Below are 18,739 nucleotides of genomic sequence, written 5' to 3' on the forward strand. Positions count from 1 at the left end.
CCAGAGATAAACCCACGCACCTATGGTCACCTAATATATGATAAAAGAGGTAAGAATATACAATGGAGAAAACAGTTTCTTCAATAAGTGGTGCTAGGAAAACTGGAAAGCTACATGTGAAAGAATGAAATCTGAACATTCTCTAGCACCATACACAAAAACAAACTCAAAATGGATTAAAGACCTAAATGAAAGACCAATACTAAAAAACTCTTAGAGGAAAACATAGGCAGAACACTCGCTGACATAAATCACATAAATTGCAGCAAGATCTTTTGATCCACCTCCTAGAGTAATGAAAATAAAAACAAAAATTAAAAAATGGGACCTAATTAAACTTAAAAGCTTTTGCATAGCAAAGGAAACCATAAACAAAAAGACAACCCACAGAATGGGAGAAAATATTTGCAAATGAAGCAACCAACAAAGGATTAATCTCCAAAATATACAATCAGCTCATGCAGCTTGATATCAAAAAAACAAACAACCTAATCAAAAAATGGGCAGAAGATCTAAATAGACATTTCTCCAAAGAAGACATACAGATGGACAAGAGGCACATGAAAATATGCTCAACCTCACTAATTATTAGAGAAATGCAAATTAAAACTACAAGGAGATATCACCTCACACCAGTCAGAATGGGCATCATCAAAAAGTCTACAAATAATAAATGCTGGAGAGGGTGTGGAGAAAAGGTAACCCTCCTACACTGTTGGTGGGAATGCAAATTGATACAGCCACTATGGAGAACAGTATGGAGGTTCCTTAAAAAACTAAAAATAGAGCTACCATATGATCCAGCAATCCCACTCCTGTGCATATATCTGGAGAAAACCATAATTCAAAAAGATACACGTACCCCAATGTTCACTGCAGCACTATTTACAATAGCAAGGACATGGAAGCAAACTAAATGTCCATCAACAGAAGAATGGATAAAGAAAGTGTGGTACATATATACAATAGAATATTACTCAGCCATAAAAAAGAACAAAATAATGTCATTTGCAGCAATATGGATGGACCTAGAGATTGTCATACTGAGTGAAGTAAGCCAGACAGAGAAAGACAAACATCATATGATATTGCTTATACGTGGAACCTAAAAAAATGTTACAAATGAACCTATTTACAAAACAGAAATAGAGTCACAGATGTAGAAAACAAACTTATGGTTACCAAGGGGGAAAGGGGGGCAGAAGGGATAAATTGGGAGATCGGGATTGACATATACACACTACAATATATGATATAGATAACTAATAAGAACCTACTGTATAGCACAGGGAACTCTATTCAATACTCTGTAACAACCTATATGAAAATAGAATCTAAAAAAGAGTGGATATATGTATATGCAAAACTGATTCACTTGCTGTACAGCAGAAACTAAACACAACATTGTAAACCAACTATACTCCAATAAAAATTAATTTAAAAAAAGAAAAAATAGATTAGGATGGCTATTGTCAAAAGAAAAAAGATAACAAAGGTCGGTGAGATGTGGAGAAATTGTAACATTTTGTACACTGTTGGTGGGAAGGTAGAATGAAGCAGCTGCTATGGAAAAGAGTATGGCGGTCACCCCCAAAATTAAAAATAGAACTGCCATATGATCCAGGGATCACACTGCTGGGTATATAATCAAAGGAAATGAAATCAGTATCTCAAAGAGATATCCACACTCCTATATTCCTGGCAGCAGGTTCACAATAGCCAAGATATGGAAACAACCTAAATGTCCATTGATGGATGAATGGATAAAGAAAATGTTATTTATATATATATGTGTATGTGTGTGTGTGTGTATATATATATACACACACACACATACACATATATGAAAGAAGGAAATCCTGCTACATGCAACATCAATGAACTTGGAGGACATTGTGCTAAGTGGAATAAGCCAGTCACAGGACAAAGACTGCATAATCATACTTATATCAGGTATTTAGAGTAGGCAACATCATAAAAGCAAAGAGTATGTTGGTTGGTAACAGGAGCTGGCAGGAGGGGGAAATGAGTTGTTGTTCAAGGGGTATAAAGTTTCAGTTTTGCAAGATGAATGAGTTCCAGAGATCTGCTGTGCCTCTAGTTAACAGCATGGCATTGTACACTGAAAAATTTAACAGAGTAGTATTATTCAGTTCAGGAGTAGAGGTGAGGATGGTTAGGTGTGGGGAGGGAAGGAATTGTCTTTCTTCTCTGACTTCATTTCAGGGTTTTATTTTTATCTCATTTACTTCCCACAGAAACTTTGGAAAATAGTTTTTCTAATTCCCATTTCAGGGAGTTAGTTACTAATATTAACACAGTTCATCAGTGGCTGGGCTGGGGTTCAACTATGAATGTCTGACTCCAAAGTCAAATATCTTTCCAATATTGCCTCTTCTGCAATAAAGTGTTTTGAATCATTTAAAAATAAATAAAATAAAATTGCATTTGTTAAGTTATTGATATGGTCATTTTTTCATATATAACTAAATTTGCTTTTTCTTTTGTGAATGATTTTCTTAGGAGTCTCACAATTTTCCTACTGTTAAGAAAGCTAAACATATACCTAAAATATTGTCCCCCATGCTTGTTATATATGCTGCAAATCTTCCCCCCACAATTTGTTTGCCTTTCATAGTATTGATATGTAAGGCGTTGTCATACAGAATCCTTATTATTAGATACTTAGAGCTTTCACTTTTTTGTTTGTGCTTCTGTATGTAGAATAAAAGCCTTGAGACCAGCTAAAGCACCATGAGATCAGCTGAAGCGCCATGAGACCAGTTAAAAATATAATGACGTGGAACATTCTAACACAGTAAGTCAGAAAAACAGATTACAAAAAGAATATATCCAATATGAAAACAGTTGTATTTTAAGGACATTGGATTTTTCATCTTTTTTTCCCCGAATTGTTAATGACCATTGCTTTGTTATGGTGGTAACACAAGTGACTTTTTAAAAAACTTGTCTATTTCCCACATTTTCTATTATGAATTTTTATCACTTTATCATCAGAAAGTGATTATTAAAGAAGCCGAACAATCTTCCCCAGAATTTTTTTGGGGGGTATCATATACGTGTTAATAAAAGCTCTATCAACACTATGGCTTCTTAGTAAGTATTCTATTAAGTTTGCTGAATAAACTTTCCAAGTTTCCTGACATTCTATTAGGGTAACTGAACCAATATTCATTTCCAACTGTGTTAGATAAGAAAATAACATTTTTTCTCACATTACTTCAGCTATGTTCATGTACTGTGCCTTAAACACTTCAGATGTAATTCAATTCTATCCACATTATAGGCCTATTTAGTGACCTTGAGTCTATTTGAACCATAATGTTTTAAGTCAACTAAGTATGTATGAGATCTAGAATAAGAGAATATATACAAGCTAGCCAGGCTGCTGCTGTTTTATACTATTGCTACCATGCTGTTCTCTCCTGGGTGATGATTATCTCATTAACTTTTAAACCCGTTTGGAAATAATTTACTCAAAATTTAGGCTTAATTAAACATTATTTAGGGTCACTGTAACACCGGGAGCCAATCTTATTTAAATTTTAACTTTTAGAACTCTACCATAATAAGTAGGAAATCATTTATTTTGTAAAGAAAGAACATGACCCTATTACTCAGTTGTAATTAAGATGGATGTGAATCAACTCCTGAAATTCTTTGTGGCATTCGCTGCAAGCCATCACTTACTTGACACAACAGCCCGATTTTTCATTAATTAAGCAATGTGTTTGCTAACAGGATAGGTAGCAGTTTTTCCTATAATATTTCCAGGATGCCTAACAAGCAGTCACTAGTCAAATTTGGGGCGCAGGATTAGAAAAATTAGTTTTCCAGAGTTAGAGAATACAAGTGACTGTACTAGTACCCAGGGTCAGTGGATGTAGAAAGACTGAAAACTGACTAAAGTTCAAAGGATGATTTCTTAAGTGTGTCAGGAGACTTAACTCAACAGGGGTCACCGATGGAGTATGCTAACGCGAGTGACTAAAGTTTAGACAGAAAGAAATAATTATACACATTTTAAAATAATCATATTAGCATTCAGTGAGAAGTTAGTATGAATCCAAGGTAACTGCCTAAGGATGAAAGAGTCTAGTATTCAAAACACGAGGCACTGTGCTATGAACTGCAGAGAGACTGAGATATATTGAATAGAATCTGGTTTGACATACTTTACTACCTATGTGTCTTTGAGAAAGTTATTTTACCAGGTGCCTCAGTTACACATTCGTACTTTAATATAGACAGAAGTTTAAACCAGGTAATCTCTTCAGAGATCTCCAGGTAATCTCCAGCTCAACTGAATCCTAAAACAGCAATGAACAGAGAATGTACTCAAACAACAGCATCTGCTTACTTGAAAGATTAAATTAAAAATCTTTAAACTATAAAATTTTAACAATGGTCCCCCTCTCCTCTCCCTAGGCAATGGGATTATAGATGACTTTTATTTTTCCCTGTACTTGCTGCATTGCTGTCTTTTTTTTTTGAAATCAGGGTTGGGGGGAATAGTAATTACTTTAAAAAGGGATAAAAGAAAACTCAGTCATATCAGAACCTTCTGGGACATTAGATTTGGAATTAAAACTTGGACAAGTGATTCTGATTTTTAGCTAGACCCTAAGGTACTGGTGCTCTTTCTTGGCTTCACTTTATAATCACTTGTGGGAGCTTACAGAAAATATCCATGCCTCAGTCCCATCCCATGGGATTTCAATTTAATTGATCTGGTATGTGACCCAAATATTTGCCTTTTTTAAAAGAGCTCTTCAAATGATTCTATTGTGTAGTCAATAGTAAGCAATACTTCTCTGAAACAGAACTAAGAATTAGTATTGTCTGAGATATGATACCTTTTGGACAAAATAGCTGGAACAATTTGCTACTTTAGAAAATGTAGCATCTGAGGATTATCTAACCTCCATAGACCAAAATTTTTTTAAAAGGAAACTAATTATTTTTTACATGCTGGGAAATAGAATATTAGAAGCCCCATCTTTGAGAAAGGAAAGTATATCAGAAATATGTCTCCCAGAAGGGAATTATCCATAACTAAGAAGTGGGCACAATGCACATCACCAGGGTCTTGAGGAATATCATTTATTCAGACACTGAATTATAATTTTCTTCTCTGTGCTAGTAACTGAAACTAAACACCAGTAAACTGAAAAATTTTTAGACTTTTACCACCTAATCAAAGGGAAATGTGTCAAATGATTAGTGTCTTCTGCATGTCTTATTTATTCTTGACACTTATTATACACCAGTAACCATATTCTTACAAATGCCATCTTATTTTCATTCATTTATTCAATAGTGATTATCTATCACATACCAGATATTAGGGACGATACTAGAGATGTAAGCATACATTACAATTTGCAAGATAGTGGAGAAGTAAATGGGAGACTTGAATGCCATATGGTCAATGCTAGAATCAGATGAGCCCTGAGTACCAGAGGGCCCATATAGGAGAAACACACAACCCAGTCATGAGGGGCTAAGTTTTCCCAGGGGCATTTTCAAGTTAAAAAAAAAAAATCCAACTTGAAAGAAAGCTAATATTTAATCAAATGAGTCAGGGAGAAAAGGAAAAAGTAGGTGAGGAGGTAAGGAAAAGATCTGGAAGGGTCACTGCTATAGGGCAGATGCATGAGTATATACGGTTGTAGAAAAGAGAGCACGGCATTTCCATGGAAAAGTAAGTTATTCAGCTCACTGAAGTATGTATGAATTATAGTATGGATTGCTGTATTAGGGTTCTCAGAGAAACAACCAATAGGTAATCTCTTCGCCCTCTCTCTCCACACACAAATATTGAATGAGGCCCCACCCACATTGAGGTCAATTAGTTTTTCCTCAGTCCACTGATTCAAATGCTCATCTCAGAGAAACACATTCACAGATACACCCAGAAATATTTAATATGGGTATTCCATGTATCACTCAAGTTGTCACATTAAATTAAACAACATATTAATGAAGAAAAAGACAAACAGAGTCAGATCAGATCTTAATTGGCTCCAGGAAATTTGGGTTTTATTCTTAGGGCAGTAGGGAAATACTCAAGGACTGAGGAGAAGTAAATGATTGGATTTTCATTTTAGAGAGGTTGTGCTGACTCTTGGGTAGAGAATGGGTTGGAGGAGGGCATGGTTAATTTCAGGAGACCAGTTGTGAAGCAGTTGTTATCATCTAGGTAAAATATAATAATAATAGCCAGTATTAAAGTAGCAGCAGTTATATTTCTCATCCTTACTTTCTGATATAGTTATAATTATTCCCTTTTGACAGATAAGGAAACTGAAGCTCAAAATATTTTAGTAACTTACAAATATCACAGCTAATATAGGCCCGGATTGAGATTTGATCCTAGAATTATTGATATCAAAGCCTAAACCTTGGTATAAATGAGAGAATTGATAAGTGGCTAGAAATGAGTGCTATATTTATCTAACACCATAATTCATTCATTTTTGTTCAATCAAAACATTTCATAAACATATATTGAGCACTCACCGTTTATAGCTCTTCATGCCAGGATTTTACAGAAATAAAAGTGAATGAGAGGGCTTCCCCGATGGCACAATGGTTAAGAATCCGCCTGCCAATGCAGGGGACACGGGTTCTATCCCTGGCCCTGGAGGATCCCACATGCCACGGAGCAACTAAGCCCATGCACCACAACTACTGAGCCTACCTATGCGTCTAGAGCCCGTGCTCCACAACAAGAGAAGCCACGACAATGAGAAGCCGGCTCACTGCAACGAAGAGTAGCCCCCACTCTCCGCAAGTAGAGAAAGCCCGCACGCAGCAATGAAGACCCAACACAGCCAAAAATTTTAAAACAATTAAAAATTTTAAAAATGAAGGAGAGCATTGCTCTCAAGTGTTCAGTAAATAAGCCCAGTCTTTTTGCTGTAGGGATTCTTATCTTATGGGTTGCCTAATTATGAGTTAATTTCATAAGCTAACAGACGCTTCCTGTTTATCAGGTAACAAAGATTTTATGTAGAAGCTCTGCATAGTATTTATTAAAGTGGTATGCCACACATATTTTGTGCCAGATGTTCTACATTACTAAATATACACTCTCCATATGCTCTTCGAGATTGAATGAATCCTAAAATCCAGACTGAACGAATCCTAAAATACTACGGTTAAATAATTTATAGATAGAATGGCTACTGACTTTGGATAAAATAAATTTTAAAGGAGTTGTATTTTGAAATATAGAGATTGCCAATAATATAGCATATCTGAATATAAAGTTGATAAATCCTTTATTGGTATACAACTACAGTGTAGTCGGCGGATCAAATAACTGCCTAAAGTTTAATATACATTAATTCTTTTCTGGGAAAATATATATCCTCCTCAACATTTTTATAATTTCCCCAAAATCTTATTCCCAGTATTTAGCCCTCCTTTTTCCTTTTAAAAAGCGGAGACTTTACCTTCAATAACGCTCAATTTTCTTACCTTTACTTTATATTTCCCATTTTCCTGAAAATAAGCCTACATGTAGAAGACTGATGTAAAGGGCATTTCTTCTCTCAGAAAAATTGTTGTTATGGATTGAATTATATCCCCCCAAAACTCATATCAGATTCTTATCTCCAGTATCTCAGAATGTGACTTACTTGGAAATACGGCTCTTAACAGATGTAATTAATTAAGATGAGGTCATTAGAATGGCTCATAATCCAGTTTGATTGGTGCCCTTATAAAAAGGGAAATTTGGACACAGACAGGGAGAACTCCACATGAAGATGAAGGCAGAGATGGGGTGATTCTTCTGCAAGCCAAGGCCTGCCAAAGCTTGCCAGCAAACCACCAGAAGCTAGGGGAGAGGTAGGGAACAGATTCTGTCTCATGACCCTCAGAAGCAATCAATCCTCTGACACTTGGATCTTGACTTCTAGCCTCTGAACCACGAAACAATAAATTTCTGTTGTTTAAGCCACAAAGTTTATGGTACTTTGTTACGGCAACCATAGCAAACTAACACAGGAATGAACTGTAAAGAATCAGCTATTCTGCTTGTAATTCATTTTACTTGCTGACTCCCCTAGATAGCAAATCTCAGATTAATTTAACTTTTCCCTGTAATACTACTACTAGCAGGATACATATGAAAATCAGAAGTAACAATAAGTATTTAACAAAGACTTTCCATAGAAATATTAATTCCATAGGATATGATAAGTGTTAAGTGAAAAAGCCTTTGGACAGCAAACCATTTGGGAAAGCACCAAGTTAAAATTAGATTTCTCTGTTACAGGATTTTTCAGAGTCCTTCACATGTTAAAATGTATTGTGAATTAACCAGAGAAGATGACCTCATAAGGGTAAAAAGCATACTCTAATGCAGTTACCTTGACATGGCTATTTTGATGCAATCATTTTTAAGCTGTGTCTAAATGACACTGTCAAAATAAAAATATTTATAATGTATTCAGCAAACAACTCAAACAAGCATTTCATAACTAAGGGTACCCAAAGTATAGGGAACTTTCACTTTTTACTTCATTTCTGTATCATTTGAAATTTTTGTAGGTATGACTTACTTTTAAAAGCAAGAAAAACTATTTTAAGGCTTTTCAGAATTATGTGTTTGTTCTATCCTTCAAAACCTTCAATATAAGTGGTTTAATATTATAAACATATGTATGTATATGAGGATGTATGTGTGTATATATGTATATGTATACATATGTATTTTTATCAAATATGTATGAAAAAGGTGTTATATAAAGAGCATGTATGTTTTCCAAATCATCAAATGGATAATATAAGAACCAGTATTATATAGATGTACTAACTGAATGACAAAGTATAAGTGGGATTTCCACTTTTAGTAATGGGTGACTATGTTATTTGGACCAGCCCTTCCATTAAAGGCAATTACATAAGCAAGATAAGCTTATTACATTGTGTGTGTGTATATATGTGTGTGCATGTGTGTGTGTTTTCTCTAAGCATCAAAGAGCTAAGAACTAAAGCATCGACGTGAAGAACTACTGGGTCAAGATCCAGGAAAAGATAGGAAGGAATGTAAGAAGGTGAGCTGAAATGTCAGGTTATATTTTCTTGGGGTGTTTCTATTCAGTAACAAGCAGTGCTTCCGAGAGCCATGATGGCCCAGGGAGACAAAAGCTGTCTAGTGTCCACTGAGGATGGAACTCTAGTACACTACTCTATATGTTGAGCTGGAACTCAAAGGACTTCATCCTAGGAAAAAGGACAAACTGAAATTTAACAACTCCACACAGATAAGTAAAACCAGATAAAAATTACTTCACATACAGGGGAACTACATATAAATGGTGACCGACACTTCTCACTAGAAACACAATAGGCCAAAGACTATAGAACATCTTTTAAAGTCTTGAAAGAAAAAAAAAAACTGTCAACCTGAAGTTCTGTATCTAATTAACATTCTCAAAAATAAGGAGAAAACAAAGACATCACAATTTACAAAAGCTGAAAGAATACATTGTATAAAAGCCTTAACCATCATAAATGCTAATGGGAGTTCATTAAACAAATAAGAATATTATAAACTGTATGCCAATAAGTTACATAACTTGTATAAAATGGACAAAGGCCTTGAAAACTGTAACTTCCCAAACCTTATACATGAAATTTTCTAAAAATCTTAGTAGCTGTATACATTTTAAAACTGAATTTGTAAATACATTTACTAAAAATATCTTCAGAAAGAAGATTCCAAGCCCAAAAGGTGTCGCTAATGAATTCTACAAAACATGTGAAGAAAAAATAATTTTATACAAATTTTTTCAGAAAACAGAAAAAGAACATTTCTCAGTTTGTTTTATTAGGCCAGCATAACCCTAATGACAACAACTAAAATAGCACCAATAAAAAAATTATAAAACAATATTCCTCATAAACATTGACAGAAAATTAGTATTTGTAAATTACATCAAACAATATAGAAAAGGATGATAGATTGTGACTACATGAAGTTCATCCTAAGAATAAAGGTTGTTAAACTAAAACATTTTAAAATAATGTGATTAATTAAATTAGAAGAAATATTTGTCACAGTAGATGCAGAAAAAAGCACTTGACAAAATTCAATTCCTTTTCATGATAAAAATTCTCAATGACTGAAAATAAAAGGAACTTTCTCAGTACGATGAAAAGCATCTATAAAAAGCGTATGACTAATACACTTCATGGAGCAATTTTGAATGCCTTTGCTCTAAAATTGAGACAAGGCAAGATTACTTCCCCTAAGTTCAAAATGACTCTCACCACTTTCATTCAATATTAAATTCAAAGCTTCAGCTAGTTCAATATGGCAAGAAAAAAATAGGAAACATTAAAATTGTCCTTATTCAAAGACACTGTCTATGTAGAAAATCTTAAGGAATCTACCAAAAAAAAAAAAAGGATTCTACTTACATGGGTGTGGGTGTATGCTAAAACTCATCAACCTCACTTTATATTACATAACTTACAACTCAACAAACCTGTTTTTGAAAAAATGTCAATGTAACTCATGCATGGTCACATAGTAATAATTCTGCTACTGCTTCCTGACTAGCATTCAAAACTAACGTACAATCTAAATTTTCTAGGACATTAATGTTCTAGGAAACATCACAACTAATGAAATAAAGAAAACAAATGGGCAGAGGCAGAAGTTGACTGTAATGCAATTGCAACAAAGGCCTCAGCTCACCCCATGGGGCCTTCAGTTTTCTGAAACTGAGTCAAAAGGGCTGGACCTTCTTACCCATTAACCGGTAATGAACTGTGGTGGCTGTCTCCATAGACAGGGCATAACCTTAAGTGATGTAGCTCTCTTAGGCCAGAGGAAATTACTGGAGAGGATCTCAACTATGAGACTTTGGCAGGAGTTAGGAATGTAAGTGTCTCATACCTAAAAAATCCATTCAAGTCCAACTCTTGTTGCTCTCGAAAACATTTTGTATAATAACTGCACCCCGTCTGGGAATAGCTCCACCAGTATTCTGGTTGATCTTCCTATTTCTGGTTGATCTTTCTTCCTCTAGTATTCTGGTTGATCTAAGAAGATGGGCTAAATAAACAGTTGGTCTTGAGTGTTTAAATGGTACTTATCTCCCCATTTATACTTTCTAGATTTCCTCATCCTTGGCTCATCCTCCACTGCCCTAGGAGGCTTATCTGGTGGAGGGGTTGGGGCTGTGACCCAGACTCTCAACCATAAGGAATATGAGCTCCTAGTCATCATGCCTTTCTCAGGCTGCACTTGTCAATTTATCATCAAAATTGAGCCTAAAAATATGAAGAAATCACATGTTTTCCTAAGAGATCACATGTTTTCCTCACATATGCTAACCTGCCTGCACTATTTAACAGCATCACTACATCCTCCTGTTAATCAGAGTCAATTATTCCTATCCAGGGTAGTAACTGTTTTCCTTGATCCTGTTCTCTTGGCCCAAGGAGCCCAAATATACCATAGTGTTCAGCTATGGCATAAAGTTTAATATGCTCTTACTATGTGTCCTCTGATAGAAGTAACCTCTCTCTGAGAAGCAGGACCTCTAGATTCACAGGGGCTGGAGCCACGGGGATGGGCAACACACATTCCTCCAGTCCCTCACAGGTAACAATGGAATACAGAGCCAATCCCACTTCCACCCCTTCAGAGCCCATGTATCATAACTGTTGAACACAGCCCTGAAAACAATCATAAAGAGAGGGAATCCACTAAGTCCTGGAGTTGCATCTTAGAGTACAGTACACACATCCTTGCAACATTTTATCTCAAGTTAGCATCTCAGCTGCACCTTCAGACAGCCGTTTCATCATTGTATCAGGATACATAATCGTATCCCCATTGCTGGAACTTTTTCTATGAAGTTCCTTCTGGCTCTATTTATACCCAGTCCTCTACTTACCACTGCCACTGGGCACAGGCAAGGGCAGAGGGAATAAATAAGTTGTAAAAGCAGGGGGCTCAGACCCCATGTCCAGTGTTGTGTGGGTAAAAATGTCTAAAAGCTGGCTCTCCAGATTAAAGAAGCCCCAGAGTTAGAGCATTTTACAGTTTCCTGGGTGTAAATATGCCCACCACAGCTGATTTCAAGCTACCAGTGTGACTTCACTTAACAGGTTTGGGAAAACATGTTTCTCAACAGCACCTCTCACTTACGGCACATCCACATGCACATGGGGGTGGAGAAGACCTGAATGGGCAGCTGTATAATTCTCTGCATGGATGATATGGCCTTCTTCAAAACTTTAAGTGTATGCATTTTGATTCTATTGAAGCTTGACAAACTCCACATGGTGCTCTTTCCCACCCCAGAAAACTGTAATATCACACTGTCCACTGGGTTGTATAGCCTAAGTGGCAAGCTTGTTTTATCACAGACCAAATCTGATAAGAGCCTTTTCCAGCTCAAGGTCCAACTCAAAGTAGACAGTCCTTGATGTCACGTGATAAACAAGTCAATGAAGCATTCCCAAGCATAAGAAAGTTTGTATTCAGAATGCAAATGCCCACCAGGGAATTGTACTTACTTCTTAGGAATGAGAGGTGAGAGAAGTGAAAATTTATCTTTTTTTTTTTTTAAATTGAGGTATAACTGACTTGCACCATTGTTAGATTCAGGTGTACAATATAATGATTTAGTATTTTTATACATGACAAAATGATCACAAGTCTGGTTACTATGTCACCAAAGTTATATTTTAACTACATTCCCTATGTTGTGCATTACGTTCCTGTTATACTTTTTAACTGGAAGACTGTACCTCTTGATCTTCCTCACCTATTTCACTCATCTGCCTACCTGCCTCCCATGTGGCAATCACCAGTTTGTTCACTGTATACATGAATCTCTTCCCCTTATGCTCATTTGTATTCTTCAGATTCTACACAAGTGAAACCATATGCTATCTTACTCTAACTTATTTCACTTAGCAAAATATTCTCCTAGGTTCATCCATGTCATCGCAAATGGGAATATTTTTATGGCTGAGTATATATACATCTTTATTCAAATATTGATGACACAGGTTGATTCCATACCTTGGCTATTATAAATAAAGCTGCAATGAATATAGAGGTGCACGTATCTTTCCTAATCAGTGTTTTTGTTTCCTTCATATAAATACCCAGAAATGGAACTGTGGGACCATGTGGTCATTCTATTTTAATTTTTTGAGGAACCTTCAATAGTGTTTTCCATATTGAATGCACCAATTTACATTCTCACTAACAATGAATGAAGGATTCCTCTTTCTTCCCACCTTACCAAGACTTGTAATTTCTTGTTGTTTAGGTGTAAGTTGATTATTCAAGATTGTTCTTATTTGAGGTAGACTTGTACTACACAAACTTTCCTCTTAAAATTATTTTGCTGTGTCCCATACATTTTTGGATTGTTGTGTTTTCACTTTCATTTGTCTCAAGGCATTTTTTAATTTCTTTGATTTCTTCAGGGACCCATTGGTTGTTTAGAAGCATATTGTTTAGTCTTCCCATGTTTGTGTTTTTTGCAGTTTTTTCCCCTTGTAGTTGATTTCTAGTCTCATATTGATGTGGTCAGCAAAGATACTTGACATGATTTAAATCTTCTTAAATTTATTAAGACTTGTTTTGTGGGTTAGTATGTGGTCTATTCTGGAGAGTGCCCCACACGCACTTGAAAAGAATGTGTGTTCTGCTTTTAGATGAAATGTTTTATATAAAGTCCATCTGGTCCAATGTATCATTTAAGGCTAGTGTTTCCTTGTTTTCTGTCTGATCTGTCCATTGATGTAGGGAACTTTAACACCCCACTTATTATTGTATTATATCAATTTCTCCCTTTATGTTTGTTGATATTTGTGTACTTGTTTCTCCCTTTACATTTGTTGATATTTATGTACTTCGGTGCTCCTATGTTGGATGCATATATGTTTATAATTGTTATATCTTGTTGAATTGATCCCTTTATCATTATGTAATGTCCTTCTGTCTCTTATTACATTCTTTGTTTTAAAGTCTATTTTTTAATGATAAGTATTGCTAGCCCAGCTATATTTTCATTTCCATTTGCATGGAATACCTTTTTCTATCCCTTCACTTTCAGTCTGTGTGTCTTCAGATCTGAAGTGAGTCTCTTCTAGACAGCATATATGTGGGTCTTGTATTTCTTACCCATTCAGCCACTCTATGTCTTTTGACTGAAGCATTTAATCAGTTTAAAGTAATTGATAGGTATTAATTGCCATTTTTTCATTATTTTCTGGTAGTTTTTGTAGTTATTTTGTGTTCCTTTCTTACTTTGCTCTCTTCGCTTGTGATTTGAGGACTATCTTTACTGTTACGTTTGGATTCCTCTCCCTCTTGTGTGTACCTACGTTTCTGGTTTGTCATTACCATGAGGTTCATATGTAAAAACCTACACACACACACACACAGTTACTTTAAGCTGATCATCTCTTAAGTTCAAATGCACTTTAACAACCCTGCACTTTTTACTCCATCTCCCATGCTTAAGGTTGACAACACTTCACAACTTTTTGTTTTACGTACCTTAACTACTTATGTACTGTGGATACAGATGATTTTACTACTTTTGTGTTTTAACCTTCCTACTAGCTTTATAAGTGGATGATCTACTACCTTTACTATATATTTGCCTTTACTATCACATTTTTCCTCTCATAATTTTCATATTTCTAGTTGCTGTCTTTTTTCACTTAGAGTAGTCCCTTTAACATTTCTTGTAAATTTGGTTTGGTGGTGCTGAACTCTTACCTCTTGCTTGTCTGTAAAACTTTTTTTTTTTTTTTTTCCCAGTATGCGGGCCTCTCACTGTTGTGGCCTCTCCCGTTGCGGAGCACAGGCTCCAGACACGCAGGCTCGGCGGCCATGGCTCACAGGCCCAGCCGCTCAGCAGCGTGTGGGATCCTCCCGGACTAGGGCTCGAACCCGTGTCCCCTGCATCGGCAGGCGGACTCTCAACTACTGTGCCACCAGGGAAGCCCTATAAAACTTTTGATCTCTCCTTCAAGTCTAAAGGAAAGCCTTCCCAGGTAGCCAACTTGGTTGTAGGGTTTTTTCTTTTCACTTTGATTATCATGCCACTCCCTTCTGGCCGCCAAAGTTCTGCTGAAAAGTCAGCACAATGTCTTATGGGAGTTCCCTTGTATGTAACTAGTTGCTTCTCTCTTGCTGCTTTTGAGATTCTCTTTAATTCTTGCCAATTTAGTTATAATGTATCTCAGTGTGGACCTCTTTGGGCTGTTCTTGTTTAGGACTCTGCTTCTTGTAGCTGGACTATGTTTCCTTCTTCAGGTTTGGAAAGTTTTCAGCCATAACTTCATCAAATACATTTTATAACCCTTTATCTCTTTTCCTTTGGGAACCCCTATAATGCAAATATTTGTATGCTTGATGTTGTCCCAGAGGTCTCTCAATCTTATTTCTTTTTTCTGTTCAGCTTGGGTGATTTCTACTACTGTCTTCCTATCCATTGATCTGTTCCTCTATACCATCTAATCTACTATTGATTCCTTCTAGTAGATTTTTTATTTCAGTTATTATCATCTTCAGTTGTTTTTTCTTTATATTTTCTACCTCTTTGTTAAAGTTCCCATTCTGTTCATCCATTCTTCTCCAGAGTTCATTGAACATCTTTATGATCATTACCTTGAACTCTTCATTAGGTAGATTGCTGATCTCCACTTTCCTAAGTTCTTCTGGGGTTTTGTCTTGTTCCTTCATTTGCAAGATATTCTTCTGTTATCTCATTTTGCCAAATTATCTGTGTTTATTTCTATGTAGTTCGGTAGTTCGGTTATATTTCCCAATCTTGGAGTAGTGACCTTATGTGGGATACAACCTATGGGGCCCAGCAGCACACACGCCTCTGGTCATCAGTGTTATGTGCTCTGCATCACCCCTCCACGTGGGTTGCATGGGTCTTTCTGTTGTGGCGTATCTGACTACCGTGGATGTGACGGTAGGCAGGGCTGGGCCCCGACCATGTGGCGCCTACCAGAATGTTGGCAGCCACTGTACACAGCCCAGGGGGACCTGGGGCTGGTGCTTGCTTGCAGGTGGGCAGGGATGGGATCTGGGGCAGCTGGATACGGGGCAAAACTGGTGAACTGAGGATGTGATGGAGACTGTTATTCATGTATTCTTTCAGTCTTTAAGGTGGTGTCACTAATCTCTACCATTTCCCCTACCCCTGCCCCAGAATGAGATATTCTTACTTACTACCTTGGCTGGGTGGGGCAGTTTTGGAGCCTTCTACTTGGCCATCTCTACTGCAATAGATTTTACTCCACAGGTTGTACATATCTCTCTCCCCTAGGAACACCTGAGATTTATATTTTTCTACTCATTATAATAATTATTCCCACCAAGCTTTAGATGGTTAAGTGCTTCGATCATGCCTCTATTATTTTAGGATCCAACCCTCCCTACTGTCATCAGAGAGCCCAGTTCTGTAACACCATTTCCTACCATCAACCCTGGCCTAGAGAGGAGAGCCACCATTGAGCAGCTCAATGATGCTGGTGCCCATCTCAAGCCAGTAGTTGCCTGAGTACAGGGATGGAGGGAACAAGGAACTGCAAAAGGGCAGCAAACCTTTTAGGGGTAATGGAAGTGTACAGTATCTTGGTTGTCCTGGTAGTGGTGGTGGCACAGGTGAATGCATGTGTCAAAACTCAATGAACTGTATTCTTTAAATATATGTGATTCATTATATACAAGTTATACTCCAATCAAGTTGTTTAAATATGAAGTCTAATGGTGAATTTACATTTAAAATAAAGACTAATACAGAAAAATGAAAGCTGAACAAGAAATTATGAGGTGGTTTCCATTTAAAGATCAGCTTGTCTTCTATAATATGGTGAAAATTGGGGGGGTTTTTTAAACATATTTGATATTCTTTGTCAACTGTCACAAATACAGATTAAGTAAAAATTATTAACCTTAGTTAACAGAGTATAATATTTCATATTAGTTGTATTTAAGTTCTATGTGATATTCTAACCTTCTAAATGATATGCATGAAGGGAACGAATTATAATTTCCTCAAAATCTGAACTTATCAAAATTCAGTATCGGGCCTTGAGTTTGTGTCCTTAATGTTGGGGTCATATAAGATAGTGTTTACATAAAATTAAATTGATTATATTGTGGTAAAGTAACTTTTTATATAATTTTAGTGGTTTAACAGTTATGGAAAAAGGCTAAAAATCAGTTTGCTTGAATTTGTAAATCACTTGCCTGATGTCATAATCAATTTTGCAAAATCTTTAAATAGGGTTACTATTTCTTGATCTTTCAATGTTTATATGTTGACACACGGACTACTACTAAGAAAAAAAACCTGATTTCATGATGACAACCTAAAATCATTTCAGAGATGTTTAAGTCTTTCCCCCAAATTTATTGTCTTTAAAGTCCATTATTTCTGCCTAACCCATACCCCAAATTGTAATATTGGGTACTTATTTATTTGCTTAACAAACTGAATTTCCTTCTGTGGTACATAAGCCATTTTATCCCCAGGTTATTGTTTTTCCCCCATGGAAGTCAACATTATTATTTTAAAATTTATACTGAAAAGATAAATGGCATAAACCACCAAGACAATTTTTCCACTACATAAAAACTTAAAACTTCTATCTATAATAAGACCCTGTAAAAAGTGAGAAGAGTAGTTATGATCTAAACTCTAACAAGGAGGTATTTGCAATGCATATACTCAACAAGGGATTAACAGCCAGCGTACATAAAAACTTCCTACAAACCAACTTAGGAGACAATCAACCAAATAAAAATGTGAGCAAAATAGAGTATAGCACAGAGGAAAACCAAATACGAAAATACTCAATTTTTCCAGTAGTAAGGAAAATCCAAATTAAAGACATGAGATTCCATTACAACACCCGTGAATTTGGCAAAATATTTGAAGTCTGTTAATACTCAGTAAAGGATAGAAACTCCCATATACTGCCTGTGGGATTGTAGATTCATATTATCACTTTAAAAAGCAATTGGCAATATACAGTAAGGTTGAAATATGTGTAACCTGTAACACAATTCCACTCCTAGGCATATTCTCTATAGGAACGTCCATACACACACAAAATGAGACATATGACAAGAATGTTCATAGAGCATTTTTTGAAACAGTAAATAATCAACAAAAAATGAAGTTAAAGGACACTCGATGGGTTTTAAAGCACTGAAAATGAACTCATTATCAGAGATAAACCTCACAAAGTTGAGTCAAAAGCATGTTGCAGAAGTATAGGTACCATATACCATTTTGATAAGAATTTGACACAGTTGATCACTCCCTTCCTGTTTCTTTGCACATTTGGTTTTCTGAACAGACTCCTAGATTTCCTCCTAAATTGCTGACAAATTCTCAGTCTTTTTTCTGTTTTCTTATTTTAAGATCTGTTCATTTTGGAAGGTCATCATAATCTCTGTCCTTAGACATTTTCTCTTACGAATTTCCACTCTCTTGATTTTTTTCATGGCTTTAATGTTATCTATACACTGATTACTCCTAGATATATAGAGATATCTTTATTTTATATAGAGAGATAGATAGGAAGGTAGAGATAGATCAATCGATTGATCAATAGATATATAATCTCTGCATCCTAGGCCTCTTCTCTGAATTCCACATTCATGTATCCAACTAATGACATATCTTATTTATAT

The sequence above is a fragment of the Phocoena sinus genome, chromosome 7 (genome assembly GCF_008692025.1).
Source record: "Phocoena sinus isolate mPhoSin1 chromosome 7, mPhoSin1.pri, whole genome shotgun sequence".
In the NCBI taxonomy this organism is placed as follows: Eukaryota; Metazoa; Chordata; class Mammalia; order Artiodactyla; family Phocoenidae; genus Phocoena; species Phocoena sinus.